Source organism: Hevea brasiliensis, chromosome 3, assembly GCF_030052815.1.
Source record: "Hevea brasiliensis isolate MT/VB/25A 57/8 chromosome 3, ASM3005281v1, whole genome shotgun sequence".
NCBI classification, from domain to species: domain Eukaryota; kingdom Viridiplantae; phylum Streptophyta; class Magnoliopsida; order Malpighiales; family Euphorbiaceae; genus Hevea; species Hevea brasiliensis.
The window spans coordinates 55,544,472-55,560,638 of NC_079495.1; the positions used below are offsets into that span (position 1 = coordinate 55,544,472).

The 16,167-nt window shown below is 38.9% G+C and overlaps 1 non-coding gene across 1 annotated transcript; it reads left to right on the forward strand.

Moving 5' to 3' along the window:
- The first annotated feature begins 11,104 nt into the window (after positions 1 to 11,104).
- On the forward strand, positions 11,105 to 11,211 carry LOC131178966 (small nucleolar RNA R71). Its single transcript, XR_009147973.1, has one exon. It is a non-coding gene; the product is annotated as a small nucleolar RNA R71 (small nucleolar RNA).
- The last annotated feature ends 4,956 nt before the right edge of the window (positions 11,212 to 16,167 follow it).

Here is a 16,167-nt window from a genome sequence, read left to right on the forward strand (position 1 = left end):
AGATATGTAATTCAATTTTGATATTGTAAATAAATTTTAAATTATTGTAAATGAATTTCATATGAATGGAATGAAGAATATTTACTTGAAATGGATATGAGCAAATTATATGAGTACATGATGATGTGATATGATGTATGGAAATATGAAATGGATATGAAGTTGTTTTTAACAGGTAAACATTAGAACCCGCTAAATGCTAGTAAAGCAGAGGAGGCTTTGCCCAGGTTTCCACAGAAATAATTTGTGATAAAAAAAAATTTACCACATGTTTTCTATGAAGTTTAAAATTAATAATGGACAGGACAGGATAAGATAGGGTGCTTCAGCATCGAATGTGGCACGCTTTACTCGGCTATCCTGTAGACGGGTAAGGGTTGTCACATTTAGTAGTATCAGAGCAGAGGTTTAGGCGGTCCTAGACCTACATAGATAGAAAGAAGTAGTTTGCATCACATGCATGGGCCTTTAAATAGAGTCAAGGTGATACTAATGCAGATCTATTCTTTGTCTGTTTTATAGGATCAAAGGCATCTGATCCTTCAAAGCACAGGTCTCCTAGACTGATCGAGGAGCTAAAGAGTCACGCACCTGTACCTACTCCTAATAGGGAGCAAAGCATCAGAGCTGAGTTATCTATGAGTGCTGCGGGTAGAGCACAGTAGGCCTTCCTAGAACAGATGACACAGCTGCTCTGTTAGGTCACCAGAGCCATACCTCAGCCACAGCCACCTCCACCTCCACAACCTCAACCACAGCCACTGCTACCTGTACAGCCACCACTACCCCTACAGCCGCAACCTGTACACAGGTCCCCATTGGAGAGACTGTGAAAATATGGGGCAGTTGACTTCAAGGGTAAAAAGGAGGATGATCCAGCTGCCGCAGAGTACTGGCTGGATAGGACAGAGAGGGTTTTAGAGCAGCTCCACTGCACCCCAAAGCAGTAGTTGTTTGCTGGTTTTTACAAACCCGCAAGTGCACGGATCGCTAACAAGTAATAAAGTAGTGAGTAGAGTATCGTCCCACGAGGAATTTAATTAGTAACTACCAAACTACACAGTGATTTTGACCATTTAAGCTATCGAATAATGACGTAATGAAAGTTGTTTATTTTAAACACTAGAATGATAAACTTAAAATGAAATAATCTATTTTGAAATAATTTCAGAATTAAGATTTCATACTTGAATCTTACTATGGATGTTATCTTGTTTATTTGTTGGATTGAGAATCATTTGCTTGATGGAAATTAATCCTAAGGTATCCTAAGTCTTCTCTCAAGGCACCTAGGGTTTATTTTAATTAACTTAAACCCAACTTTCATGGCGATCAAATTAATTAAAACCATTTAAGGTCCTTGACCAATTTTGAGATTCCACAAAGATAATCAACCTATGTCTAGGTCAAAATTCCTAGGTTCAAAATCTTAATTTTTTAATATTAATCTTCACCTTTCAGTCCTTCAATTAATATCTATAATCAGTACTAAGTGGGTACCAACACATAGCATGCATTAAGATCACAAGAAATTAAATCAAGGAACAAATCTCAAATCTAATAAATAAAACTTAATGTTTATCCATAATAATGATTACAAGCATTACTCTCCCAATTCCAGAATATAAAAACTACTCACTCTTGGTGAGTTCAGCAAACATAATAAAAATGAAGTAAAGAGCAATAAAAATCCGTTTAAGGAAATGGAATGAAAGAACCAAAGAGGGTTTACAGCTTTAATTTTGTGGAACTTCGGCTGAAAAACTCCTCCTTGATACTGATATTCTTCTCCTCAAAACGGCTGAAGAGAGTGCAAAAGCGAGCACTCTTTGAAACTCCTAAAAAGCTATGTAAAAATATTGATCCCCTTCTTTTTGATATTTTCTACTTCTATTTATAATAGCCATTCTAGGGTTAGGTCATTTTGAGTCCCAAAAGCCTTAGGAGTTTGTTTTGAATGCATAAACAAGAGTAGGAATTCGGGTTAGGAAACTGGCTGCCGCATGATACACGGCCCGTGTTTCACTACACGGCCATGGCCATGTAACTTACTAGAGCGGAATGGCGGAGTCTTGCATTGGCACAGAGGCTTACACGGGTCTGCGTTGGCTGCACGGGTCTGGTTACATGACCTGTGTACTTTTGTTCTCAAAAAATTCTTCAAACTTGTGGCTGGCAGAGACTTACACGGGTCCCTACAGATTACACAGGTCCAATTACATGACCCGTGTACTTTTGTTCCTCCATTGGCTCTCTGGCTTTCATCTGGCAGAAGGTTACATGGGTTTGTGGCTTTGCTTACACAGACCGTGTACTTTGTATCAGCAGCAATTCTCAGTCTTTTGACCTCTCCAAGCTTCCCTTCGCACTCCTATGCTCTGGGACTTCACCAAAACACCTGAAATGATGCAGAAAACATGGAATTAAGAGCTTGATAATAGAAATTACAAAAACTAATGGAATCAACTACCATGCATGAGATTACTTACCTAAATGCTACGAGATAGTATACAAATGTGCTTAAAAATATCTATACAATTCAAGTGTATTAAATGCCCCCAAACTCAAACTTTTGCTTGTCCTCAAGCAAAACACAACTTTTTTTTAGAATGCACTTTAGGGGATAACTTAGGAATATAACCAACAATTCAATAAGCACATAATTGAACTCCTCCAATCCTTCATACCATTTACCCTCTTTCAAGGCATAAGGGTTCTAATAGCTGCCTGTTTGGAACTTCACCTCCTTTCATGGTGTTTCTAATAGTTATTCCTCTGTGCAAGGCTATTAATAAGTCACAAATAATCTGTTTTATCAAGATAGACTTGAGAAACACTTACTCCCCTAAATTTGCCTCTATTATGGATAATTGTGATGAAGTGACTCAATTCCAACTTCATAGGCATATCTCAATTTTCTATATCCACTAATGTAGCATACACTTTTCAAAAGATCAAAAGGTCTTTAAAAGGGTTATAATGGGGGCTAAAAGGATAATGACTTGGTTGCCAATGAAAGGTTTTTAGGGAATGCAAATATAAGGATAGCATTTATGCATAAAATACCAAGTATACTAAGTTTATTCTATTGATTTTGTATAGAGAAGAGGGGCTTTTAGTTTTTATAGTGCCAAGCATGCTTCCATGATACTTATCTTGGGACTTCTTCTTCTTTTTTTTATTTATTTATATCTCTTTTGTCCTCTTCCCCAAACTCATTGCTTTTGCTGGGTTGGAAAGGCAAATTTTTCTTTGATTTTAATTGCACACTTGCACTCTTTCTTGAGTCCTACATCCTCTCTCCATTTTTTTTTTTTTACACTTAATATACTTTTGACTCATGCATTTATCCTCCTCAAAAGGGTAGGATATGTGTTTAGGCTAGGAGCTAGGTAAATAATATGGGTAAATAATAAATTCTAAGGGATAGATATAAGTTTCAAATTGGCTACAAGGGATATATATTTTAATTAAGGGTGGCTAAGGCTTAGTGAGGTTATATCAAAGAATGCCTTAATCATTTCTTCATCAAGCATATGCTAAGATTTCGCCTTGATAGGTCCAAGAGATATGTTCTAGAGCTGGTGAGGCATTTTCAGGTTTGTTTATATTTCAAGAAATTTCTCCTAACTTCACAAGTTCGATGTGACAAATTAATAGTTATGAAGGGGTTTAACTAATCTAGTTCTACTAAAGAGATAAGGTTTTTTATAGACAACATGTTAAAATCCCTTTTTACCTAGATACATTCATTCCTCTATCCTGTGGAGTCCAATTATTAGCTTACTAGAAATTGGTTATAGTTCTAAGTTTCACAATTCAAAGTTCAAAATTTTCAAAAATTTTTCAATATTTTTTTGGAATTTTGATACACAAGAATAATATAGCTGAAATTAAGCAATGTAATGATATGCAAGACATGAAATGCACTTGTAACACCCCCCCCCCCCCCCTGCGCCCAAACTCGAATCGGACATTGTCCTCAATGTCAACATAATATGCAAAATTAGAGAAAACCATACAAAAATAATAAGAAAGCATATTATGTATTAAGCATGGAAAGGTTGGACAAAAAGCAAATAAAAAAGACCTATGATTGCAGTTTAGGACTAAGGTCTATAAGATTTTACAATAAAGTGCCTATCCTATAGTCCTAGCTCTAAAAGGTCTCTGATGGTGATGATGGCGACGATGGCGACGATGGCTCCTCTTCATCGAGCCTCTCCATTATCATGTCCAGCTTATTGTGGGCTTCCTGGAGGCTATCCTCGATTGCTTACATCCTGTTATTGATGGTGGTCTCGATACGCTGTAGGTATCCAAGGACCGGGTCTATGAGTGGTGGTGTGTATGGAGGCACTCGAGTGGGGGACTCATGAAATAATGGCTCTTAGGCTTCTGCTTATGACTGCGAGGTCTCACCAGGTCCATCTTGTGCTTTGTCTCTCCGAGGGATGGCATTCCCTTCGGCATCAAGCAAGTAGCAGGTGTTGCCGACCTTCTTACATATCCCCATAGATATGCAGATGGTTTGATCGATTCTTGATGTTCCATTGATGAAGCGCAGCCTATGATGTCTTGGGACGAATCTAAAGTGGAATGCGATGGTTGTGATGAAGCCACCAAGCACGATGTGCCCGGTAGGCTGATAACAGAGGTGGCAGAGGTGGTTGCACAAAAAGAAGCAGGAGCTGCAACGTGCCTGGTGACCATACACCATAGGAAAATGAGCTCGCTGGCGTTTACCACGCTAAGGCTATTACCAGGGCCCATGATGGTGTGGGCGGCTAACCGGTGCATGTAACGCAGGGCTGGATTAGTGATACCTGAGGATTTTGACTTGCTGGAGTTATAAGGCTCTGTGTTCGGGGCTATGTAGCTCCAGAAGTTAATACTATTGTAGAGCATGTGGTTCTAAGGGATCTCTTGGTGGCTGGTGCTGTCAAAGCCGAAGATGGCATTGAACTCATCTACATTCATTACCCAGTTGACACCAAGGAGGCAAAATTTAATTCTGCCTCTATCTTCCCTATCGGTAGGCCATAAGGTGGCCTTGAAACTACCCAAAAACTCTAGTGTGGTGTCCCGGTATGCGGGGAATTTGAGTTGGGCAAACCTTGTCCACCCGATGCTGTCGAGGAGTCCATTAATCTCATCTTGTAGCCTGATTTGCTCTAATAGTGTGAAATCCATGTATTTTGTGGAGCTAATTTTTTGAGTGTGAAGCCGGGTGCACAAGGCCTTATAGGCATCATCATGGAATCCCCAAGGAATGGAGATTTTGGGTTGTGGTGGCTGTTGGAGTGGTAGAGGAGTTGCTTGTGGCTGGGGTTGGGGTTGTGGAGGTGGTACAGTCCTTGTTCTTAGGCATTGTGGTGATAGCTGAGAGGGAAAAGGTGAGGATTCTCCTCCTTGCCTCGAGGAAGACCCCATTCTTCGTGCAGATCATTTTGCAGGAGCCATTGATCAATTTTGGGAAAGAGAAAACTAGGGTTTGGTGAAGGGAGAGGAGATTTAAGGGGTTTTTATAGACTAAGAGGGGTGGAGAGGAAGGGTTTTGTCTTTAGGAATGGTTTCAAGGCAAGGGGTGTATTTAAAGAGTCATTAGGACTCTTCGTTTCACACCCCAGAAGTCGTGTCTGTGACAAGATACATGGGTCTTATATCACTATACAGGTCCTAATATGTAGGGCCGTGTAAGTTTCTGCCCGAAAATTTCAAGTTCTATCATAGTACATGGCCTGAGTAAATGAGCTATAGGACCTGTGTAACTTACTGCCTCTTGAGTTGCTTTGCTGAACATGTTACACGGCCCGTGTAAATTACAAAGGAGACTCGTGTAAAATTCTGTCCTCAAGTTATTCCGCTAGCAACATTACACGGCCTGTGTAAATTACAAAGGGGACCCGTGTAACTTTCTGTCTCCCTCAGAGTTAAAATTTGCAAGAGTTTTATGGACTTCCAGAAAGTTACAGGGGCATGTGAAACCTATACACGACCCGTGTAATTTTCTGATTCTCCATTTTTTTCCTTATGAAAAATTTTGCTCACCACAATGCATAAAATGGATGTAAAGGTTAGCAATAAAGCTACTTCCCTAGTTTTGTTCAATTTTCTCTTGTGTGATTTTGACTTAATGATTCCTCTCTTCTCTTACTTCCAACTCCTTGCTTTTCCAAAGGTCCTACAAAATGAAACACTAATGAATATGAAACAAAAATCAAAATAAGAAAAGGGAAAGAAGGTAAGTTTAGAAAAATTTTGGATTGCCTCCCAAAAAGCACTTGTTTATAATCATTAGCTTGACTTTTCCTTCGTTCTATCACGGTCTGTCCGGAGGATTGTTGAGGGTGCAATTGACTCCCTTTTTTATGGGTTTTCCTTGAAAGTAAGGATTTAGCCTCTACCCATTGACTTTAAATGCTCCTGAGGTTTCGTTCCACAATTCTACTGCTCCATGCGGGAAGACTTGGGTTACCTTAAAAGGTCCAGACCATCTTGATTTCAGCTTTCCTAAAAAGAGTTTCAATCTAGAGTTGAATAGCAAGACAAGGTCTCCTTCTTTGATTTCCTTCCTTAAGATGTGCTTGTCATGCCATCTTTTGGTTTTGTCTTTGAAGATCCTAGTGTTTTCATATGCGTCCTGTTGGATTTCTTCCAACTCATTCAATTGTAGGAGCCTTTTTTCACCAGCAACTTTGAGGTCAAAGTTTAGGATCTGAATTACCCAGTAAGCTTTATGCTCAAGTTTAATAGGGAGATGGCATGATTTTCCATAAACTAGTCAGAAGGGTGTTGTACCAATTGGGGTTTTATATGCAGTGCGGTATGCCCACAGTGTATCATCTAACTTCATGCACCAGTCCTTCCTGGATCGATTTACAGTTTTCTCTAGAATCCGCTTCAGTTCCCTGTTTGAGATTTCTACTTGGCCGCTGGTTTGAGGATGATAAGGTGTGGCCTCCTTGTGAGTCACTCCATACTTTTTCAATAGTCTTTCGAATTATTGGTTGCAGAAGTGACTTCCTCCATCGCTAATTATTGCCCGTGGTGTGCCAAATCTTGTGAAGATATTCTTCTTAAGGAACCTTATGACCACTCTAGCATCGTTGGTTGGTGTGGCTACTACTTTTACCCATTTTGACACATAATCAACACTAACCAAATACACTTGTTTCCATGGGAAGAGAGGAATGAGCTTATGAAGTCTATCCCCCATATATCAAATAATTCTACCTCAAGTATACCATGCAATGGCATTTCATTCCTTCTTAAAGTGTTACCTATTCTTTGGCATTGATCACAAGCTAGCACAAAGGATCTCACATCCTTAAACAAATATGGCCAGTAAAACCCTGCTTGCAAGATCTTGGCTGCTATTTTTAAGGTGCCAAAGTGTCCTCCATATAGTGATGAATGGCAGTGTTGCAGATTGCTCTTTATTTCCTCTTCAGTTATGCATCTTCTTATCAGTCCATCATTACATCTCTTGTACAGTAGAGGTTCCTCCCATGTGTAGAACTGCACATCATGTAAAAATTTCTTCTTTTGCTTATAAGTCATGTTTGGAGGCAATACCTTGCATACAAGAAAATTAACAAAGTTAGCATACCATGGAGCTTAGGAGAATGCTAGTAATTGCTCATCAGGAAATAAATCATCAATTGGCAAATCCTCGAAGTCCCCTGTGTACTCCAATTTTAGCCTGGAAAGATGGTCAGCCACTACATTTTTGGATCCCTTTTTGTCCTTAATTTCAAGGTCAAATTCTTCCAGGAGTAAATCTATCAAATCAGCCTTGGTTTCGCCTCTTTCTTGTTCAAAAGGTACCGGATGGCAGCATGATCTATGAATACAATGACTTTTGACCCAATTAAGTAGGATTTGAATATGTCCATTGCAAACACCACTGCTAGGAATTCCTTCTCTGTGTTGGCATAATTGATTTACGCATCATCGAGTGTCTTGCTAACATAATAAATGACATGGAGCTTTTTATCTTTTATTTGCCAGAGCACCGCTCCAACTGCAAAGTCACTCGTATTGCACATCACCTCGAATGGTAGCTCCCAATCTGGTGGCTGCATTATTGGTGCTGAGATCAGGGCTTCTTTGATCCTGTTAAAAGAGATAAGGCAATTTTCATCAAAATCAAAGGGAACATCTTGACTTAACAGGTTGGTAAATGGCTTAGCTATTTTGGAAAAATCTTTAATGAATCTTCTGTAGAACCCTGCATGTCCCAAAAAGCTTCGCACTCCCCTGACTGATGTTGGTGGTGGCATGTTTTCAATGATCTCAATTTTTGCCTTATTAACTTCAATTCCTCTTTCTGATATCAAATGTCCCAGAACTATACCTTCCCTTACCATGAAGTGGCATTTTTCCCAATTTAGGACCAGGTTTGATTCTTCACATCTTTGCAACACCATAGATAAATTAGCTAGGCAATCATCAAAAGTAGTTCTATAGACAGAAAAATCAACCATAAAAACTTCCATGATATTTTTTATATAATCAGAAAAAATAGCCATCATGCATCTTTGAAAGGTAGCAGGGGCATTACAAAGACCAAAGGGCATCCTTCTATATGCAAATGTTCCATAAGGGCATATGAATGTGGTCTTTTCTTAGTCTTCTGGGTGAATGAGAATTTCAAAGAATCCCGAGTACCCATCTAGATAATAGAAGTAAGAGTGTTTCGCTAACCTCTCTAACATTTAGTCAATGAAAGGGAGAGGAAAATGGTCTTTTCTGGTGGCACTGTTCAATTTCTTATAATCTATGCACATTCGACAACCAGTGACTACCCTAGTAGGATCAATTCATTGTTTGCATTTTGGATAATAGTTTTCCCACCCTTCTTAGGAACTACATATACTGTACTAACCCATTTACTATCAGAAATTGGGTATATGATGCCTGCATCTAATAGTTTCAAAATTTCTTTCTTGACTACTTCTTTCATGTTTGGGTTAAGTCTTCTTTGGTGCTCGATAGTGGATTTACTGTTTTCTTCTATAGGTATCCTATGCATGCAACTCGAGGGGTTAATCCCTTTCAGGTCTTCTATTTTATACCCTATGGCCTTGTTATGGGTCCTAAGTTCTCTTAGCAATTTTTCCTCTTCTATCTTAGACAAGCTAGCATTGATTATAACAGGATATTTACAGTTTGAGTCAAAAAATGCATACCTTTGTGAGGAGGGGAGAGGTTTAAGCTCTACCTGTTTGGTGTTTTCCTGGAGCTTGCCCTTGGGTTGTTCCTCCTTCAACTTCTCCATCTCGGAAGCTTAAGCTAAGGGTAGGGGTGGATAAGCTGCTGACTATTGTGCACAGGCTACTATTTTCGTGTTTTCATTATTCGCTGTGTGACTGTGCACAATGCATGCTTCAAGAGGATCTTTAGGATGTATCTTAGAAAATTCATCTTCAACTTGTTTGTCAATTATGTCAACCTTGAAGCATTCGTCATGTTCGAATTTATGTTTCATTGTATTGAACAAGTTGAATTCCACTTCTTCTTCTCCTACCTTGAGGGTTAGTCGCCCATTTTTGACATCTATGATTGCTCCGGCGGTTGCCAAGAATGGTCTTCCCAAGATGATAGGGATCTAAACATCTTCTTCCATCTCAAGGACAACAAAGTCTACTGAAATGAAGAATTTGCCCACTTTGATGGGGATGTTCTCAAGTATGCCCACTAGATATTTAACAGATCGATCAGCCAATTGCAGTGAAATTGTCGTAGGCTTCAGTTCTCCGATCTCCAGCTTTTTGCATATTGATAGAGGCATTAAACTCACACTTACCCCAAGATCACAAAGGGCCTTGTCTATTTTCTTATTGCCAATGAGGCAGGGTATGGAGAAGCTTCCTGAATCTTTCAATTTTGGAGGCAGTTTGTTTTGCAGTATGGCACTGCATTCCTCTGTTAGAGCAACTGTCTCATAGTCTTCTAGTTTTCTTTTCTTTGACAGATTCCCCTTAAGAAATTTGGCATAGGATGGCATCTGAGATGGTGCTTCAGTGAAGGAAATATTGATATAAAGTTTCTATAAAACTTTTAAAAACTTTCCAAACTGCTTGTCTAATTTGGCTTTCTGAAATCTCTGAGGAAAAGGTAAGGGAGGCTGGTATGGCTCTGGTAACTTCTTTTTCTTCCCTGCTTACTCTTCCTGATCTTCTTGGCTTCTTCCTCCTTTTTATCTGCTTGGCTTTCAGATTTTTATGAGGTTTCCTCTGTCTACTCTTCCTCTGGTTGTACTAGAGTTCTCCCACTCCTTAATGTAACTGGCTTACAATTCTCCCTTGGGTTCATCTCTAGTTGACTAAGCAGTTTACCAACAGCCTTACTTGAAGAACTTGCTTGCTGAGCAATTTGATTCTCTAGCATCTTGTTATGGGTAGCAAGTTGGTCCATTCTGGAAGTCAGCTATTTAATCAATTCATTCTGTTGTTGTTGAGCTACTAGGAAACCTTCCATCATGGATTCCATGGTGATCTTCGGTTTAGGTTGCTGAGGTTGAGGAGGCAGTGGTGGCTGTGCAAAGTTTTGGCCTCTGTTCTGAAATCCACGGGGTGCTGGTGGTTTGTACCCCTGTTGTTTGTTTATTAGCTAATTCTGTTGATTGGACCATGAGAAATTTGGGTGGTTCCTCCATCTAGGGTTGTAAGTGTTTGAATATGGATTGTTGGGCTGTCTCTGGTTGAAGTTTCCTCCATTATTCACATAGTTTATCTATTCTATGGGAGGTTCATTGAAGCTGTTAAATTCTGAGGTTGTATATCCTCCTCTCTAGTCATCACAATGTTGGTTGCTTATACCAACTGTGTTGGCTTGCATTCTATCGAATCTCTTTGTGAGCTGATCAAATTGAGCATTTATCATGCTTAGGGCATCCACTTCGAGGACCCCTGCTGTTCTCCTCGCGGTTCCTCTTTCATTTGACCACTCATAATTATGATATGCGACCCTCTCTAGAAGTTCAAGTGCTTGTGTCACTATTTTCTCCATTAGGTCACCTTCTGCAGCTGAATCTACTATGCTCCTTGTAGAGGGTAGTAACCCATTATAGAAATTTTGCACTAGTAGCCAATCCTCTATGCTATGGTGTGGATATTCCCTCTGCAGGTCCTTATATCTTTCCCATACGTCATAGAGTGATTCACCTTCCTTTTGTCTGAAGGTGTTGAGCTCAAGCCTCAGTCTTGCAGTCTTTATAGGTAGGAAATATCTTGCTAGAAAAGCTTGTGAGAGGTTTTCCCAAGTGGTGAATGTTCTAGCTGGTTGAGAAAGTAATCACTTCCTTGCTCTGTCTCGAAGGGAGAATGGGAATGCTCTGAGTCTTATGGCTTGATTAGACACTCCATTCATCTTAAACATGTCACATAGGGCAAGAAAGCACTGGAGGTGATAGTGTAGATCTTCTGTTAGTGAACCTCCAAACTGGGCTTGTTGAATCATTTGAAGCCATGCTGGTTTTAACTCAAAGTTGTTGGCTTCTACTGTGGGTCTTGTGACACTGGGCTAAAATCCTTGGACAGATAGAGCTCTGTAATCTCTCAAGAGTCTTGGCCTATCATTATTATCGGCTATGGTTAGAATTTCGGGATTTTCTTGATCGTTCTCTTGATTTTTCCTTTCCCTCCTGATGGCTCTCAGAGTTCTATCTATTTGGGGATCACAGTCCAAGATTTCTTCTTCTAGCCTTGTTCTGATCATATACCAAGTCAGGCACCTGAGAGAAAAGAAAAGAAATAAAACAAATCCAATAAAATTTGATAATATATGTAATTGCCTAAATCAGCTAAATTGCCTATCGCTCAATATTACTAAAGCCAAATTCCCCGACAACGGAGTCAAAAACTTGTTTACTGGTTTTTACAACCCCGCAAGTGCACAGATCGCTAACAAGTAATAAAGTAGTGAGTAGAGTATCGTCCCACGAGGAATTTAATTAGTAACTACCAAACTACACAGTGATTTTGACTGTTTAGGCTATCGAATAATGAGGGAATGAGAGTTGTTTATTTTAAACACTAGAATGATAAACTTAAAATGAGATAATCTATTTTGAAACAATTCTGAAATTAAGATTTCACACTTGAATCTTACTATGGATGTTTTCTTTTTTATTTACTAGATTGAGAATCGTTTGCCTTTATGGAAATTAATCCTAAGGTATCCGAAGTCCTCTCTCAAGCTACCTAAGATGTATTTTAATTAACTGAAACTCGACTTTCATGATGATCAAATTAATTAAAACCCTTTAAGGTCTTTAACCAATTTTGAGATTCCACAAAGGTAATCAGCCTATGTCTAGATCAGAATTCCTAGGTTCAAAATCTTGATTTTTTAATATTAATCTTCACATTTCAGTCCTTCAATTAATATCTATAATTAGTACTACGTGGGTACCAATACATAGCATGCATTAAGATCACAAGAAATTAAATCAATGAACAAATCTCAAATCCAATAAATAAAACTTAATGTTTATCTATAATAATGATTACAAGCATTACTCTCCCAATTCCAGAATATAAAAACTACTCACTCATGGTGAGTTCAGCAAACATAATAAAAATGAAGTAAAGAGCAATAAAAATCGGTTTAAGGAAATGGAATGAAAAAACCGAAGAGGGCTTGCAGCTTTAATTTTGTGGAACTTTGGCTGAAAAACTCCTCCTTGATACTGATATTCTTCTCCTCAAGACGGCTGAAGAGAGTGCAGAAGTGAGCACTCTTTGAAACTCCTAAAAAGCTCTGTAAAAAGATTGATCCCCCTCTTCTTAATATTTTTTTGCTTCTACTTATAATAGTCGTTCTAGGGTTAGGTCATTTTGAGTCCCAAAAGCCTTAGGAGTCTGTTTTGAATGCATAAACAAGAGAGAAAATTCGGGTTAGGAAACTGGCTGCCGCATGATACACGGCCCGTGTGTTACTACATGGCCATGGCCATGTAACTTACTGGAGCTGAATGGCAGAGTCTTGCATTGGCACAGAGGTTTACACAGGTCCGCGTTGGCTACACGGGTCTGGTTACCCGACCCGTGTACTTTTGTTCTCAGAAAATTCTTCAAGCTTGTGCCGGCAGAGACTTACATGGGTCCCTACAGGTTACACGGGTCCAATTACATGACCCGTATACTTTTGTTCCTCCATTGGCTCTCTGGCTTTCATCTGGCAGAAGGTTACACGGGTCTATGGCTTTGCTTACACAGCACATGTACTTTGTATCAGCACCAATTCTCAGTCTTTTGACCTCTCCAATCTTACCTTCGCACTCCTATGCTCTGGGACTTCACCAAAACACCTGAAATGATGCAGAAAACATGGAATTAAGAGCTTGACAATGGAAATTACAGAAACTAATGAAATCAACTACCATGCATGAGATTACTTACCTAAATGCTATGAGATAGTATACAAATGTGCTTAAAAACATCTATACAATTCAAGTGTATCAGCAGTTGGAGTGCGCTCTGTCATTACTTCAGGAGGATGCATATCGGCGGTGGGTGACAGTATCGAGGGTAGTACAGCCTGCACAGATCACCTAGGATATCTTCCTGGTCGAGTTCAGAAAGAAATATGTCAACCATGTGTACTTAGAGGCTAGAAAGAGAGAATTCCTGGCATTAAGATAGAGGCAGCTTACAGTCTCCAAATATGAGCAGGAATTCGTGAGACTTAGTGGATATACATTGGAGATAATGCCCATAGAGGTTGATAAATGCAGGAGGTTTGAGGATAGATTAAATGACAACATTAGACTGATAGTTACTTCTCATCGCTTTACAGACTTCTCTTTATTGGTAGCATCAGCTGTTGATGTGGAGAGAGTCAGAGATGATGAGCAGTCCAGGAGAGACAGACAGCATAAGAGAGGTCCTGGACAGGGCCAGTTTAGTGCACCAGCTACTGGTAGTAAGAAACCTAAGGGTTCATAGAGCCAGACACAAGGCCAGAGGGGCCAATCTGGAGTATCTGTAGCTAGTTCCCCAGGTATAGTAACAAGGGTATCAATTCTAGTGCCAAAATGTACCCACTGTGGTAGGAGACATAGAGGGGAGTGTCGACTATTAATTGGGGGATTATTCAGATGTGAATCTACGGATCATTTCTTACGAGGTTGTCCATAGAGGAGTGCTCCCACTGCTCTACCACCGACTGAGAGGTTTGCCCTGGCAATGCAAAGGGTAGAAGACTTGTGAGGCCTGAGACAACTGGTACATCACAGAGGGCTTCTAAGATAATAGAACGACCAGAGACTGGAGTAGCACCCCTTGTGTATGCTATGGCTTGGGAGGAGTCAGATTCGGTAGACATTATCAGAGGTATATTTTCTATTTATAACACCTTTAAATATGTATTGATAGACCCTAATTATATTCACTCCTATATATGCATTGTACCTCCTGTTGAAAGAGGATACCGATAGATGGGTTAGAAGATGACATACTTGTCACCAACCCTTTAGGCCATAAGGTGATGGTAGATTATCAACCGAAAAGGATCGTATTAAAGATAGTGAATGGAAATAAGAAAGAGACTGTATATGAGATGAAAGAGGATGGGTGCAAAACTGATTGAGGATAAGTATAGGAAAATTTTGATTTATTGGGATATACCGTGGTAACTACGTAATGTTCTCAATGTTTGTGCTGTAAGCTGTAGATTAAAATACCGACTTGGGACTATTGTGTAGAGCTACGTATTTTCGATAGTAAATCGAGATGAGGATAAGATTGTAGAGCTAGGTCCAGTGAGACAGACTAAAGAGAAAGTTAAGTATTATAACACAAAAAAGCAAAGAGACAAGAAGATAGCAATTCCTTGATTATTTACACTGGGTAAATTTCGAGGACAAAATTTATTTAGAGGGGAAGAATTGTAACGCCCTCACTGTAGGCAGTCCATACGTTCTATTGTTCCGATGACTAACGTCTATTCAGACAGTCAGAATATCTGGAACTACACTTAAACTAGGGTGAGGAGACATAAATTGATGAAATAAAGACCAAGAAAAATTAAGGGAAAATAAAAGAAATGAAATGTGATTAGGTTAAAGGAGTCAAAACCACGGCGATGGGTGACCATACCAGGAAGTCACTATATAGACAGTTGACGATCCCAGACCTGTAAGGAACCCTAGGAAATAATTTTCGGGACTTAATTAAAGGTTTACTAAGGTACAAATGACATTAAAAATGTTAAAAAAAATTAATTAATCGGTACAGATGAAAATAAAAATGAAATAGACAGTATAAAATTAAAGGAACCATTGGATCAGGGGATTTAATCGGTATTACTGAAAAAAGTTTGACTATAACTCGAAGAGGGGCATTTCGGTCATTTGGCACCTAGAGTTAACTTTTGACCTAAATGTCCATTGAAATAAGTGATATTAAAATTTTAAAAATCCCATGAAAACATGAAACTATATGTAATGTAATTAAAGGAAACATAAGGGGGAATTATTAGAATTATTAAAAAATTTAAGTATTGAAATTAATAAACTAATACTTAGTGGAGTATAAATAGCATAAAGTGACAAACTTAATCCACTCAAACTTCATCTTCTTCCTCATTTGATCCCATAGTTGAAACCTAGTTCTCCTCCATGAATTTCCTCTTCCAAGCTTCAAATCCCTCCCATTCTCAACATAAAACTCAAAGTTCACTTCACTAAAATTAATCCCTACACCTAGGGAAGTTTATAGGCAGCCAATAAAAGAAGAAATCTTAAAGTTTTTGCAAGGTTGAGAAGCTGCCATTAAAGGGTAGTGCATAAATTATCTTAACTCTCTTCTTTAATCATGCTAAGCATGTTGAAATGAGTTGGTATGATAAGAAATTTGAAGAGAATTATGAATATTTAAGAAACCTAGATTTCGGCAGCCTTGGAAACTATGAGAGTTTGATAAATTCATGCATGTAAACGGTGGTTAGTGATGTTGATGGATAAGTAGATGAAGCTGTATATGTTGGAATTTGATTGCATGTGTATGTTGTGATTGACAAATTAGAGTTAGCATTTTTGTTTAACTATTGGAGACTTTGAAAATCCAGTGAATGTTTTGAGCCATAACTGAAATTGTGTTGCTCCAATTGGTATGAGGCCAATTGGAGATGAAACTAGATCTAAAATGCTTCATGAAG